At 34.7% G+C, this 16,940-nt stretch overlaps 1 long non-coding RNA gene across 1 annotated transcript in view; it reads left to right on the top strand.

Annotated features, from left to right (window-relative positions):
• The window catches only part of LOC137614981 (uncharacterized), a 29,104-nt gene extending 19,976 nt beyond the window's left edge, over positions 1–9,128 (top strand). Inside the window, exons 2-3 of the long non-coding RNA XR_011039161.1 lie at positions 828–947; positions 8,803–9,128. This is a non-coding gene — a long non-coding RNA (uncharacterized lncRNA). The remainder of the gene's footprint in view (positions 1–827; positions 948–8,802) is intronic.
• The last annotated feature ends 7,812 nt before the right edge of the window (positions 9,129–16,940 follow it).

The raw sequence follows: 16,940 nt of genomic DNA, 5'->3' as shown, positions 1-16,940 counted from the left end.
ATGGTTTGGGATTCATCAAGTAGTGGAAGATCCTGCTTTGGCAGCTATGGGTGTTACACAGGTTGCTGGTGAGCAGTCCCACGCTGACCCATCACTTTTGGGTTGGTATGGGAAAGAAATAGGCTTCTCTTGGAATCCACTCTCCTTTTCAAGGAAGTAACAGCGCTAACCCTGTGACTGTTTCCCCTTGGTTTGTTTAACCAGTGCATGAACCTAGTATTTCAGATATTACCAACATACTGACAGTAGGAAATGATCCGAGTACCCTCTCCATTCATGGAAAGTTGGAATTTGTGTCTACCTTTCTGATCCCTACTAGACTCCAAGGGATACTCAGTTTTAGTGATAGCCTGATTTGCTAGTTCTTTGGGTAAAAAACAAGACTTGGCCGAGCTTTTCTCTCCAGTTGTGCTTCACAGTGTATCTGTAAAGTTTCTATACCTCACAGATGGGGACATCCTCTTGTTCAGCTTCGTGAGAGATGTCTCTGTCTGTGTACCTCTTAATGATGGGGATCACAGGTGATAGAGAGACAGCAGTGACCTTTTTGTACCCAAAAAATTGTAGAATCTCTAGGTATTTCAATAATAAGGATAGGAAGTAGGGGATTATTTGAGTGTTGTTCTCTGAAAAATGTCTTGGTAAATTCAGATATTTTTGAAACTTTAAACTTGTTAGTCAATCCATTAATACAAGTGAATAGGTAACATTTATTTTTGAAAGGTTCTTTTAAAAATTCTTAAAGTAAGAATATGTTCTATTCTGTTATATGATTATAATAAATGGTTGGAGATTTTTTAAATATTTTTTTTTTTTTTTTATTCCAGGTACATCTTGAGCAATGAGCGTTGAGAGACTAAAAATTGAAGGTGTACAATTTTGCTGCTTTTCAATGACATCATAGAATCTATAAAAACTTTCAAGCTACATTAGCTGGAATTTTGCAGGTAACGATAAAGAGCATTATTTGTTGGGTTTGAATGTTATGAAAAAATGTTGCCTTGTTAATAGATTGAGATCAAATTGATTTCTAAGTAGATTGAAATTGGATTAGCCCTTCATGAATTATGATGATTATAGATTGTCAATGGATTGCATTAGGGCAGGTAAATTTCTGGATTGAGTCTAAAGATTAAATTTAAATTATCTAATTTACAATTAGTAATTCAAGATAGTAGGACTCTCTCCTTTTTTTGTACTGCTATGGCAATTGTTAGTTGGACCAATTCTAGCTTTTACCCAATGAAGGGAGTTGAAGATTTTAGGTGCTCTTGTTAGATGACTAAAGTAGCATTGAATTACTAATGAACTAATGAGGGATTAGATTGCCAATAGATCAGGATAGTCCTGGATTTCCAGTGTTTGTTTCTACACAAATACAAACTGTCGTCCAGCTTGGTTGGAACTCTGGTGTTAAAATTTATAATTAGTGAAGTTCCGTAGTAACTGGTGTGTGACCGGGAAGTCCTGCCCCTTCACCAATACACAAAGAAATCGATTGGACTAAAGCCGCTGAATCATACACGTAAGCTCGGTGTCCCCATATCTTGACTGTTTAACCATTTTCCTTCTTTCTCTTTAGTGTGAAAGCATGTTTATGGAGAATCTATGTGTGGATGTGCAATCCTGATCTAGGGTTGCTGGAACTCAATGTAGACCCTTCACGAGTATCTTTTTTATGTGCTTTTAGTATAGTGTGACTTCAGTTTTCCCTAACAACAAGTATAAAGTTTTACTATCAGCCAATCCTTATACTCACAAACGTTATTCTTCTTGTACCTGAACTTTTGACCCTGTTTCTTTACCCTCCTCGGGAATGGTGACTATCAAGGATGACAGTTTAGATCTCTCTCATGGACAACCTACAAGAGGCATGGTGGTAGCTGGTTACCCAGAAGAGAGAGCCCTTTCCTGCTCTTTGCCTGATCATGAACCTCAGACCTATATTAATAACAATGCTTAGGAAATGGCCATAAGGGGACCCTAGTCTTCCACGGTCTTGAAGGGCATTCCCACAAAGCATGAAATGCTGCACTTTCTGGGTACAGTACTTCCAGGCTGTTATCTTCCTCACCTGCCCCACAGGCAGAGAATGTTCCTAATTTCGATCCATCATCCTCATTTGTAGACCTAGTCCCAGTGGCCAAGACCATGGAAATACTGACGGTAACTTCAAGGAGGGAGTGGAAGTAACCTCAAACTCCTTCCCCTATTTTTGCACTCTGCTTTTCGAGAACGCCCATCACCTGCGGGCTTTAATCACATGCACCCATCACTGGGGCATGCTCTCCTGCATGCTTGCTCTAAGCCCTTGCTACGAACTTCCCGGTGCATGAGCAATCTTCCTAAGATGCATTTGTTTGCTTACACTCTAACAAGCAAGCAAGCCCTCCTGAATTACTTTCTCCTTTGTGCATGTCCTCTTCTTTTACAGATGAACTCATCCAGTCATTTACATTACCTACTCATAATTGTTCACCTAATCATTTTAATGTACTAGAAAGTACAATGGCCTGTATGAGCTTGCACCCTCAACCTTACACCCTTACACTGGAGGGCAGTCTCTTGTAATGGAATGGTCCCCTGAGCCACATCGCTCACTTGATCATGACTGACCAACGTGCAGGAACTAGAGTAGCAGTGATAAGTCTCCAGCATGTACCGAAAGTAACATGCACATTTTGTTCTAGGCAAGATTCTCAAAAGAGGATCTCTCTCAGGGGAGCTCTTCACAAGCTATGCAGTTGGTGTAAGGATGTGATCATCGTCCATGACATGATTCTCTTCTATTCACCTTCTTATTTATGCATTCTCCATACCCTGGTATTAAATTGGTCTAAGGGTTGCATTGGAGCCAGGAAGTACCTTCGAGCTTGAGGAACAGTAAGCAAGCAACAAAAACAGGATGTTCCATCTCCTTGATGCCAATAGGAGTCAAGGGAGACTACAAACTCTATAATCCCCCAACCAAGGTACTGTTCCTGCAGAGGCAGAGATCCTGGGGATGGAGTCCAGCTTCATGAAGGCCTTAGCCCTGATCATGGAGATCAACATTTTTAGTGAGGCATCAAGGAACTTTGTGTAGGGAGGGCAGATCTCATTTACTGGCACTTTGGTGTCCCACAAGAATCAAAACTGCTTTTAAAGCTTCTTCCCTGGTAGGAACTTGCCGAATAGACAATCTAAGAGCAAGCAGGTCGTACAGGGTCTTACTCCTGACACACACCCAGCAGTGGAAGTTTTACTTTCTAGAAGGATCGAGCTATTCTCCCTTTCCAATCGATGTGGGGATCATGACATTGACACCTGGTATCTCGGTGGAGAGAGTGGGCACAATGAGCAAAATCTCTTAATTGGTCTCTCGTTACAATTGAGTCGCCTTCATGGCCAGTCGGCAAGTAACATCCTGGTTGGACCAATGGTCCAGTGCAGTATCATACTTCACTACTCAGAATTTGGCCCTAAGCAGAGGAGGAATTTTCATGGACCTGTTCTTGTCCGGAGCCAAAGCTGTTCCTTTTTCGGCACACCAGTCTGACAGCCACTGTGTCAACAGGATATTTTGATGCTGATTTCTTCCTATACTAATCCAAATTACTTTCCTTTAATAGACATATTCTTTCAACTTAGCTGGAACTTCGGCACTTAAAATTTTACATGAGGTATTAGTAGTTGCTGGCTGGTGCCAGCCCCCGGCCAGTACACTGAGTAGTTACTTTGTTTCCACCCGGTAAAAAAAAAAAAAAATTAATCCTGGTACCATCAAGTAGATGTTTAAATTTTTCCTAGTGTATGGGTAGCAGTTCGTTGTGGATAAGGAAATTTTAGGAAGATGAAAGGTATTGGTCTTCCCAATAACTGTAGTTGTCCGATGTGTGTAACCTGCTGATACACACTTCCGTTACAATTAATAGCATTCCTGTTGCTGATTATTCCCTCACTATTGCGATGATGATATCATTGTAACATGTGATAAGAATGTAACAGTTGCTCACCATTATAGAAGCACTTAAAATTATTCCGTCGTATCTACTGCACCTTCGTATCCTTACACCAACAATGGCCCCTGGCAATCATTGGACTTGGTGTACATTGCTAGTCAAAAGAAAAAAATAGGGCTCTGCCCTTCTTTTTCCCCTTTTTGGAATATTAGTCCTTTAAGACATCAGTAGGAGATAGTGTTGCCCAATCCTTCACTGAGGATGAAGAAAGGGAGGGAGAGATTGCATACTATGTGCTAGTGCGCTCCTAAGAGAGCGCCGCCTTATCTGTTTGTGATCACACACAGATATGAGAGCATCATTTTGCCATTTTGCGATCACTTGCTTTCACTGGAGTGCCATCTCACCTGTTTGCTATTGCAATCCTATTTTTCATGATTGTGTACTTCTACGAGTACCACTACATTGGAGCATGTGCTACTTTCACCTCAACTGTTCACGATCGCACAAATCTATGGGAGTGCCACCTCACATGTTCACAACTATCCACGTCTACTGAAGCATCACCTCCCTTGCTCGCAATCATGGACCAGCTTACCTGTTCATGAGAGCACTTCCCTAATGGGACATCACCTCACCTGCTCTTGAGAGTATGCCCCCTACTGGAGTGTCACCTTACCTGCTCGCCAGAGCATTCCCCTAATGGAGTGTCACCTCACCTGCTAGCTAGAGCATTCCCCTACTCGAGTGTCACCTCACCTGCTCGCTAGGGCATTCCCCTACTGTAGTATCCCCTCGGCTGTTTGTGCTAGCCCTCTTTCATATTCTTGTGTGCTCTTCTCTAATCGTCACGAGCGGTCACCTATAGGCACAAAATCTTGTGATCGCAAGTATTTCCCGAAATGGTGTGAACTCTTTAGATTTTAACATCGCTCCTATTCACACTCGGTGTGCTTTATTACTAGGCTCATCTGACAAGTGCTCATATTTCATTTCTAGTAAGGCTAGAACCCTGATGATTCTTCATTCACCAACAAATTTTACGAAGCTAGCAAATACTTAACGAGAATATTCCTTTCCTAAGTTATGTGTCAGTATACAATACAAGTGCTTTTATACCAGTTACCTATCCTCTAATATTATTATTATTATTATTATTATTATTATTATTATTATTATTATAAGTTAAGCTACAAACTTAGTTGGAAAAGCAAGATACTATAAGCATTTTAGTTGTGGTATTGCCACGACCAGGGAGAGGCAATGGGCAAGCAATAAATGCCAGACAATAATTGGTAATGTCAGAAGTACGAAAACAAGAATTATATGGTCTAGCTTAGCCCCATGGTCTCCTCCCTTATTAATATGACAAAGTTAAAAACCAATGTCTATATGCTAGTACTAACCTCGGTCATACTTTGCTTATAGGAGTTATTTGATGGTTTTCAAGCCAGTGATGTACATTATCACTGCCATGTGGAGCATCCTTTTAGGTGATTAAAGCCATCAGTACACTAACATTGGGTACTTTAAGCATTTATTAAGGGATTTAGCAGAATTCCCATTTCTCCTAGCTGCGCATGCTGTATGTCATTCTACCTTACCTCCATTACTGCTTCCTTTCCTATATCTTACTGTCAGCCCACTTTTGATTTCTAACTGTAGGGTTTTCCCCCTAGACTCACTTTGGTTTTTAACGGCCGCACATTTCCCATTGCTGGGCTATAGATATCACATTCATAAATCGAATTCGTGGTGTTCAGCAATATTAAAAGGAAAATATAGTAGCAATCTCCAGAATTTCTCATTATCGTTGCTATGCTTTGCCAAAACAAAAAATGCATAAAATGGCAACATTCAAGGACAGTTATCTAGCATTAAAATGGAAGCCATGTGAAGATTTTAATGCACTGCAATATTGCAAAGAATCCAACTTTATCCAAATTTTTATGAACTTCTAGATAACGTAACCATTTATAAATGAGGAGATATTTATGATGGACAACACCAAAATACTAGCCCCAGATATTATTAGATAAATTGGTTATTTTTGGAATCTAGTGTTGCTGTTTATTGCTTGGAATTGAGGCTGTTTTCTGTGATGTTCTCGCTTCTTTCATTACCACTCCTCATCTTTTCATGATGGTTACCTATAACGCACTGGCCAGTCGTGTGGTAGCAAAATTGCTTGTTCCTACAAGGATACAAACCAAAGTTCTTTAATAGAAATAGGGTTTTAGTGAAGCTGGATACGGTTATTTAAACTTTTAATGAGGTTGGGTAGTTACTGGTGGGTGGAGGGCACGTCCCACACACCTGACAGACCACTGAGCTCTCACTTATTCTCATCCACCAGAGAATATGGATGTACTCCCAGCATCCTTATCTGGCAGTTTTGTATTATTGTTCTCTTTTTCTATAATGGTTTTGACTGATCATGTTATGCAAGGTATTTTAAGGAAGACGAGAGTTTTGCAGTTATCTGATAACTGTAGATGTAGGATAGCAGTTTGGGCATCATGCTGACCTCTCCTTGATTTTAATGGACAGAATTGCCATTTGCTGTCTCCTTCGCCAGCATGATGGCAATGATGATAAATCCGTCAAAAGAAACCATTGCTGAGTGTATTGGCAAAGATCGCTGCCATTCCCTTTATTTCAATGTCTTCCTAATCGTAGGAAGACATTAAAGACAAAGGCTGGTTGCTGTCTTTCCTTGGGAGTGTGTCGTCATTGGCCTGTTTGAGCCTGTGAAGGAAAATTTCAAGTTCTTCCTTCCTCTGCCTTGTCTTTGCTGGAGGTTTCGCTGCTACTTCCAATAGGAGAACAACAAATATGTGCAAGTCCAGAAAGTTCGACCGATAGGAGTTACGTTTTCAAGACTATCGTTTCTCTCCCTGTGGAAAGAGTGCAATACCAGCCTCCTTTGAGTGATGATAATTGTCTCTCATGGAAAGAAATATCGGCAAGCATATATAGGAGGTGCCTGGGTACCCAAAATATAACTTCTCACACCTTAATGCTAGTGCTCAGTTTTGTATCATAAGTAGTAGTGCTAGGTCTCCACGTACTTGGCCCTTACAAGCAAGATCTCCACTCACGGAATTTTCAAGTTAAAGAGGAATTCGGATTTGGAAGTAAGAGAACTTTTGAGATAAGCATCAGTGTCCCAACCTGTTAACAATCTTGTACACTTGTCAAAGAAGAAAAAATTGTAGATTATTTCATAAAGTTGGTCTTAGACTACACTTCTTTAACTTGATACTTTAGCAATGTCTCTTTAAGATTGTGGTTTAATTTTCATATAACTGTAATTTTTTTGTTTAGTTGCTCTAGGTAATTATTTAAGTTTAGTTGCACACTCGCACATCATGTTTTTATTTAAATACTGTGTGTATTACTGATGGGTTTATATAAAACGTAGTTTACAGTCCTCTTAATATCGATACAGAAATCTTTAAAAGTACACATTCAACTCACGAAAAGGAATACAATAAAAGACTAAGTCCTGATCCTATGATGATATTTTCATTAATTCTTAGCTTTGTAGAACAGATGGCTTAACCTTAGCTATTTTTTTTTATTAGATTACTAGATACAGTATATTACCAGAAGCCTAAATTCATACAAAGTACTAAATACTAGGAGCTTGCAATTGTGAGTCATGCTGATTCTTGCAACAGATTCGGGATGTAAACACACTATAATGGTTAAAACAATAATTGATTTGTTAATTGATGTAAAATAGTAATTTTGGTAAGACAGCGATATGTTGGTCGAGGGACAAAGGCAGGATATAGTAGCTATGATAGATAAAGGCAGGATTATATGATTAATGAATAAAGTTGGATAAACTTTTCATTGATTGAAAGTAAAATGGGTTAATCATTAGTAAAAGAAATAGTGTTCTGTGTTTATCAACATTAAGAACGTGACTTAAAAGACTAGGTTATCAGTTTAATAATGTTGGATAGTTTAAGTCCACGGATGAAGCAAAAAAAATAATACGGAAAAAGCTCAATGAAGTAACTGAAACTAGTCTAGCTAGTCAGAGAATGTGTGATAAGTTTTTCCATAGTTTAAGGTAAGATGAGTAGGGTAGCGAAGATGGGTAAAACAAGCTGGTACATTGATTGAAAGTTAACCATGAAATAAGCTGAGATAAATTAATATATGATAGGTCCAGTTAGTTTATGGAAGATCCATGTAATATATAATAAAAATTTAGCATGTTATTTCAATCACAATAACGTTAACATTTACTCGATAAACTCATGGATTTTTTTTTTCTTAGAAGGGAAAACACTAGTTATTGATTTGCACTGCACTAATGTATAAGAGTATATATTACACCTGAAAATATTCCTGTGTCAGTATATCATACTTTTATCGGAATTTATACGTAGCCTATTTTTTTTTTCTATAAATATTTTTAGTATGTGTGCTTGACCAGGTATCGTCTGTGGTGTAAAGTAGAATGTTCGATTCAAGGAATTATAGTTTAAGCATCTCTTGAAGAAATCTGAAAGACAAGGAAAATTCTGTTAGTTATTGGATTACCAGAGACCGGTCATTTGATTATTGTTGTGAACCATTTCCTTGTTGGATTTAGGAGATAATACACTCCCTCTTTACTCGATGTGCTTTCGGTTGTAATGTTTGCAATTATAAATGTCTTGGGCATGTCTAGTTTGTCGTTATTTCCACTTTTATATCTAATACATTTAAATATTTTGTATTTATAGTTTGATGCAGCTTATTCTACTAAAAGTATAGTCTTTATTGAAGTACCCTACACAGTAAAATATTTGAATACGACTGATACTGTATATCTGTATAATTAACATCTTTTATTTTTCAGACCAGAATCATAAATGAAAAAATTATCATTTAAGGCCTCCTGCTCAAGACAAGGAATAAAAATACAAATTTACAACAAGAAAATTGTAATAAAATCTTTCTATTGTCATCGAGATGAAGATCTGCAGCGAATAATCAGGGATTTACTACAGAACAAATTCCAGAATTTTTCCAAGGCAGACAAAAGCGGCCAGTCTATCAACAAATTTTCTGGAGTATTAAAATACTCCGAGAAACATCATCACAGTACTACAACTATCTTTAAATGGTCAATTGACTAGAGTTGTTGAGATTTTAGGGGTTTGTCAATCTATTTATATCCCACAGGTTCAATTGCAATAACTAATTGAAGATGAAAATAAAACAAGTTAAGTTTCAGTAAATATGTGATACAATTTTTTTACCAGATTATTTTAAGTTTATCAAACTGGTTATTTCTGGAGGTCAGAAATTTCATTATTTAAACTGTTAACTTTCACTTATTCTAGTAGCAAATATTTTATTCGTTCTTCATCTTTACAATGTTATTGCGTATTAAACTAATTTTATTTGGTGAATACGAATGATAATGGATTCCTATTTCCTCTTAGAATGATAAGCCGAAATTAATATAGGTAAAGTCAAATTGATTGGTTTTATATCTATTATTGTAAATGAGTTGGAAAAAATTAGGACATTGAACATTGATAACAAATTAAGACCAATAAATGTAAATAAGTAAAGACTTTTTCCTTAGAAATTTGCTGTTCATGTTTTTAATTTTCATCAACTAGCTGCTGAAACTCTTAACATACATGGTCATGTCATCTGTAGATTTATGTGAAGTACTGTAAACAAGTTAATTGTGACTGAAGGAATATTGATAATCTTTTTAGCAATTGATTCAAACTCATTCTACAATCTGTATATTAAAGTACATTAATTGCATGTGCATATAACCTACAAATAATTTAACTGAATATGATTTCATTTTTGTCTGTGCACCTTTCATCTCTTTCGCGACTGTCATCTGATTCTTAGCAACTGTTGTTATAGTTTCTTTCACACAACCTGGAATTTATAGTAGCCCTAAATTCTCTTGAAATATATAGCACGTATACTTAATTTGTAACTATTGGACCAGAAAACATCTGTCTCGCTAATTAGCCAGATCTTCCCAGTACTTTTCAGACACTTTTCTTGATAAGGGGTGGGGGAGAATATCTTATAATAGTCTAGCATTCAATGCGATAATAAGTACTGACATTATAAATGTACCAAATAATTATGAAATATACAGATTGGTGATTATAGCTCATATGTTTCAAAATGAACGTCACATTTCCTTCCCTCTTGCAATAATGACATTCTGCTTAACTGAAAATTGCATATAGAGCGTTAGTACTAGGATTAATTTTCATATATTTCAGTAAACATAGGGAGAACCAAGTATGCTCAGTAAAAAGCTTGCCTTCTATTTAATAAATAGTTTTTAATATTTTTTTTTTTTTTTTTTTTTTTTTTTTTTTTTTTTTTTTTTTTTTTTTTTTTTTTTTTTTTGCGGGCAACTAATCCGTTTGTGTTGTGTAATGGGAAGCAAAGAAATTCATGAATAATTTTTAATTGTATGTGAAGGGATTCTTTGTATCTGAGGGTTTCAAGAGTATTGCTAAGCATTAAAAGGCTTACAGTATATAACTCTCTCTCTCTCTCTCTCTCTCTCTCTCTCTCTCTCTCTCTCTCTCTCTCTCTCTCTCTCTCTCTCTCTCTCTCTCTCTCTCTCTTATATTTCGGAATTAAGGTTATACCCGCTATAGAAAAATATACCTGTTTCAAAGCACAGCATATTAAATTTTTTAGTAATTTTCGTTGAAATAATAATGATAAACAAAATATCAACATTTTAATTATTCTGGTCATGTATAATATTCCAAATGCTTGTTTGCAGTAGAGGATTCTGTTTATTTTTCTTCAATCTAGTGATTGGTAAATTATTTCAAAAAACTATAATGACAAAGTTACTATTTAAAAGGATAAAATATTTGTCTACTGGTTTTAAGCTTTGCATATTCTTGTTTCAAAACGTTCGAATGACAAAGTTGTTATTAAAAGGATAGAATCTTTGTGTACTGGTTTCAAGCTTTGCATATTATTCTTTGTACTAAAGATGCAATTAACTACCTCATGCTCTATTGTAGAATATAGCCTATACAGTTGTTAACGGTTTAGTTCGGGGCATTTTACGAATCAAATTATATCAAAATGTTTTATGAAGAAATAGTAATTTAATTTGAGTTATCGTAATCTTAGAAAAATGAAACCTTCAATGAAGTAGTTTTAAATGAACATTCACGGAATATTTTTTTAAAGAAGATTTTCTGAGAAGGATTTTTAATGTAGAACTTCACGATGGTACCTTTAAGATTTGGAGTGGCTATACCTAGTGAAAGGGTCAAGATTAATAATTTGTAGAGAGATTGCTCACACACAGATGGTTCCTTAAAAAATTAATTAGGAATTTCACTTAAGGCGCTTAATCTGTGGGGAGAAATTAGCACGTGATGAATTATTTAAGACTGTGGGAGGAATATTTACCTACTGTATAGGGAAGCTCAAAGAAAAATAATAAGGGTTTCTAAATACAATTTGGTGAATTCCTTTGAGATAGCTTTCCACTTCGCAATTTGAAGGAGTTATCCAAAGGTTGGTACTTTCAAAATTATATTTACAGACTTAAATGGTAATGTGGTTCAAGTTGTCAATTGTTAATAGAAATGTAGGGTGGGTTATCTTTTAAACATATCAAAAGTGGTTTTACAGGTATAATTGCATTGTAAATCTAAAACGTCACCATATGTATAGGATGTTAATTGAATATTGTTATTCAGCAGATATCAAATGCTTAAAACCAGTTGCTATTTATATTCAGTAGAATACGGTCTTGTCCTTTAGAATTTTACTAGATATATTATTAATCATTAAAACTTAAGAGACATGAGATGTTTGTATCTCATAAATGTACGTTATAATGATTATTCAAAATATTTTGTAAATAATAAGTGCTACTTTATATGAATTGCAAAAGATAAAAAATATATTGACGAAAATACTTGTACCTAAGTGTTTTCGTTTATAGCAATAATTCTTACAGTAAACCCTGTCAATTTGCACCTATCATTTGTATAATAGTGGGTTTCAAACTTTTAATATTTTGTTGATATTTATTGTTTGATATGGCACGTCACCAGATTGGGATAAATCCTTTCTTATTCCAGGCCATGCTATTCGTGTTCCCACGGAAATTTACACTTAAGTAAATGGTTCTACTGCTTTATTGCTTTTATCAAATGTAACATACCTTTAAGTGAATATTGTAATTTGAGTATACCTTGCAAAGATAAAATTAAACTTTGATATATTTACCATACTCAAACATTGTAACAAACTAGGAATTTCGAAATAAAATGCACAAGAATATTACAATTTTTTATTTACTTTTCTGGTACACAAAAAGAAAACGGGAATATGAAAATATGGAATGGAAATATGGAAACTGAAAAAAGAAAATGTAACTACTATCTCGAGTTTTCTCCCTATGTTAGACTCGTATGACAGAGTATTCTCCCTAAACGGCCCCCTACCCCTTCGGCATCAGCAAAATGCCTTATTCCCCATGAAAAGTTAACCTAGAGGCTCATGAAATAGTCCTTTCTCCTAACTAGGCACTTGTTCGTTAAGACTGTCATTGACCCCCCACATACAGAGTTCAATTACCCCACCCTCCAACTGGGTATGAGAGCATCAGTACCAGTGTTTAATGATATCTTGAAAGTCAAGATGGCCGAACTATGGACAAAAGTTCACTCCTTAATCCAGCTGTCTGCCAAGTAGGGGTTTTCCTAACTAAAGTCATAATAATAATTGGCCTTAGTTAATATTCCTCAAAAGCCTCTTGAATTTTATTCTTGAAGCTATCAGATTTAAATTTTAGGTACAACAGTGTACCTAACTACGTAAATAAAGCTTCTTATTGACACATTATGGCTGAAGAAAAACAAAAATTCGTTATAGATTTTTATTGTAGAAGATGGAATGTCAAACATAACAGGTTTGGTTATAAAACAAGAAATACAAACACTATGAAGTCAATGACATATGTATCAAATTTATGAAACCCCATATTCTGAAATCTTTAAACACTCCACAGATTTAAAGAAAACTAGCGTTTGTCATGTATTAAGCTCACGATTCGACCAAGAAAGACTTAGATAAGTCACCCTTAATCCAATATAGTACACCGAATGACAAGACGCTCCGTTTTCTTTGTTTTCTAGTCAGTCCGTTTTCTTTTATGAAGCAGCTCTTGGTGTTTGCGTTCCAGCATTTGAGGTTACATATTTCATGAATGTGTAAGCAAGCAGTGATTTCTAAAATAGAAATATAAAATTATCAATAAAAAAGAAGGAAAAGGAAAGCCCACCAAGGCCATCCCCTTTCCCACCTAGTAACCAGAAACTTAATGCCAAGCTATCTTCTGAGGAAGCAATGTTACTAGGCCCTTGAATGCTTTCCTTTTCCTTCTTTTTATTTTCTATTTTTTTTTATTGATAATTTTACAAATAATGATATTGGAATTGTAATTTAATGGCTTCAGGAATAGTTTGGAGCTCTCTTGAAGTTGAATGGTATTAGACATATATGTCATTATTTACATTACTATGTCTATGAGGCCGATTCCAGCGATTACAGATTTACGTTAATTTTTTAATGAAACGTGAAACTATACACGTAGGCAAGACAACAATTAATATTTCTAGAATGGAAAACTAAGTAAAAATTCAAAATAAGCAAAAAAGTAATTTTCAGGCCTTTGTGCAATTTCAGAACGATCCGTTACTACAGATACCTGAAGCTCACTCAAAAGCAGACAAGATTCACAAATGCCAAGATGCCTCCCTGTCTCGTCCCATTTAATGTACATGATTGAGTCAGGTAAAAGAGAAGAGACGTGCAAGGCTACTGCCCTGACCATCCTTGCTACTTCCCCCAGCAGACAGTCAGATCGGACCGAAGTACGCATTCACCTTACACGTGGACACCTGAATCACTTTAGCTGTGTAATTAAGTTCTCAAATGCAAGCCCTAGAAACAGCAACAATGGAAAGCGAGTCTAACTGGAAATACCTAGCTAACGACACCTTTTGAAAAATAACCTTATGAAAAGGGCATCCTTTTTACTTGCAGAAAGACAGTGTTATGAAACATACTACTCTAATAGAACATTTCCTTTAAGATGGATTAAGTTGTAAATAGTATTTAATGTAAGTCCTAATGGAAAGCTTAGGTCTACAGTCAATACTCCTAGAAATATTGTCTTATACACTCCTAGAATTAAATAATATCAATCACAGTAGATACTATCCTCACCTTTGATATACTATCTTCTGCTTATAATCTCTTACTACAGAAGGCTATAGGTCAACTATTATCCACACAAGCCATTAATATATTATCCCCATCTAATAATTATCTATAATACACTCCTACCTTATAACATCTTGCTATACTATTCTCTGCTAATAATCTTGCTATACTATGACAAGCATATACAGTATATCTAGACTAAATATCTTCAGCAAATGATCAAAGATTATCCTTTATCATCTACTACATGCACTATTTTACGCATGTCTTATGTGGCTTCATATATCACTACAAGTTACGGTCAAAATAGTTATGATCAAGTTATCTTTAGTATTTCGAATAATTGGATACTGTCTTGATTTTTGTCATTAACCGATTTAAGATAAACCAAACTGGAACTGAAGTTTGAAATGTATTTTTGAAGTTAACAGAATGAGCTCAGACACAAGAGACCGACAGACAGATGGAGATCACGTCCGTGAAGTACGATATTCTCAACGGAAAACCCGATAATATATCAAATGACAAATATGATTTTAGTTATGTTCGGAACGCGAACGTCTCTGAGCTCCCAAATAATTTTCATTGTGAGATGGGATAAAAAATACCAACAAAGGCATATATATCTTCAAATTATTGAATGTTGAATTATTCATATCCAGCAGTTCACCAAAATGATGCATTTAATAACGATCATTCATAACGCGTTTTAATTCAGGATCACGAATTATAATTTCTATAAAAGTTAAATATTGTTAGGATATATATATATATATATATATATATATATATATATATATATATATATATATATATATATATAATATATAATATATATATATAATGTATATATATATATATATATATATATATATATATATACATATATAATATATATAATATATATAATATATATAATATATATATATAGTATATATATAATATATATATTATATATAATATATAATATATAATATATAATATATAATATTAAATATAAATATATAATATATAATTTATATATATATATATATATATATATATATATATATATATATATATATATATGTGTGTGTGTGTGTGTGTGTGTGTGTGTGTGTATAAAAAGTGAAGCATCAAATTTAAGTCTCTGAACGGAAACACAAATAATAACCTATCAATTCTCAGTGACTTTATGAATACCGAAGTTATCTCCTTAGATATTTCAGTAAAACTCAACTCCAAGATCGAGAAAAATTATTTAGCCTTGAAAGAATTCTTTATATGAATTCAAATAAAAAATACACTTTTAAGTCAATTACATAGTTATCTAAAAAAATCTTTAGTGTTTTGGAATACACTTATACTTCGAAGGATTTTTTTTTAGTCTAAATGTCTTCAGAAACACTGCTACGTAAATAACAATACAAAAATCGCCCCAATTTTCAAGTCAATTACATAGTTATCTAAGAAAATCTTTAATGTTTTGGGATACACTTATGTTTCAAATCATTATTTTTTTTTTTACTCTAGTTGAATGAAATGTCTTCAGAAACACTGCAACGTAAATTACAATACAAAACTCGCCCTAATTTTACATGAGAGCCATGCAACACTAATCCGTACCTATCAATATAAAAAAAATGTGGCTAAATTTTTTTTGTCTGACTTCTGTAAAGGAACATTATCAAAAGTAACCTGACTTCCTTGTCCACATTGGGACATGATCTACTGAAAGGAATTCGGCTAAAGACCGACCAAACTTCTCTATAAGAATCTCACACCAATCACTCATTACTAGCATAGCAATTCCCCATTCATTACAGTGGACTTCTAAACACTTTCATAACACTTGGTCTCAACATTCAATATTTGCAGATTCCCATCCCAATTAAATCGGAGAATGATATCAAAGCTTAAAATTTACTGGGTTTCAATCATTTTGCTATACTGATGTGCGATGAATAACCATCTGAGAGAGTAAATGTCGCTTAGAAAACAATTGATCTTGTTGCCAATAAAAGAGAAAAATAAAAACATTTGTATACGTGGTATTAATATCATCACCCTCATGAACTAACTGCCTAATCGTTTTCTCCATTTTTTGGTAAAAAAAAAACAAAAAAACTTCTCTTTTCCTAATTCTTTATATCATTGTCTTGAGCTTCAATTCACAAATTCTTAATAGAAGAATTTGTGAATTAGAATTTGTTAATTGAAGCTCAACACAATGATATAAGGAATTAGGAAATGAGGTGGTTTTTTTTTTTTTTTATTTCCCAACAAGTAGAGAAAATGACTTAGGCAGTTAGTTTCTGAGGGTGACGTTATGCTAAAAGGGCGGTTTCTATTAGATTTAGGAATAAAGCGCAGTGCTTGGGCCTATGATTCATTCAGTACCAAAGTGCAACCGGGGTAAAAACAACGCAAATGAACTTTAAAAAAGTTGTAAGATCATGGACGGCAAGACGGAAAATGAAGGCAGGAAAGGAGGTGTAACGCCTACGGAGAATCCTGTGAGGTGTACTCACGGTTGAGATACTTAGACCGTGGGTGTACTGATGACACTACCCATTCTTGTATTTGAGAGATAAAAAAAAATGTGTGTCAGGTGTGAGTTTCACTACGTCGTGGAACAAATTAGTTATACTAAAGTAACAAGGTTATGTAAAAATCATATTTCCCATATTTTAATTTCATTAATTTTGCAGCTCAGTCAATCGCTTTTAATCTATTCTTATAATTCTCAATTTAATA

The sequence above is a fragment of the Palaemon carinicauda genome, chromosome 2 (assembly GCF_036898095.1).
Source record: "Palaemon carinicauda isolate YSFRI2023 chromosome 2, ASM3689809v2, whole genome shotgun sequence".
Taxonomy (NCBI): Eukaryota; Metazoa; Arthropoda; class Malacostraca; order Decapoda; family Palaemonidae; genus Palaemon; species Palaemon carinicauda.
The sequence above is the reverse complement of the archived record's forward strand: the minus strand, read 5'-3'. Positions and strand labels throughout refer to the sequence as shown.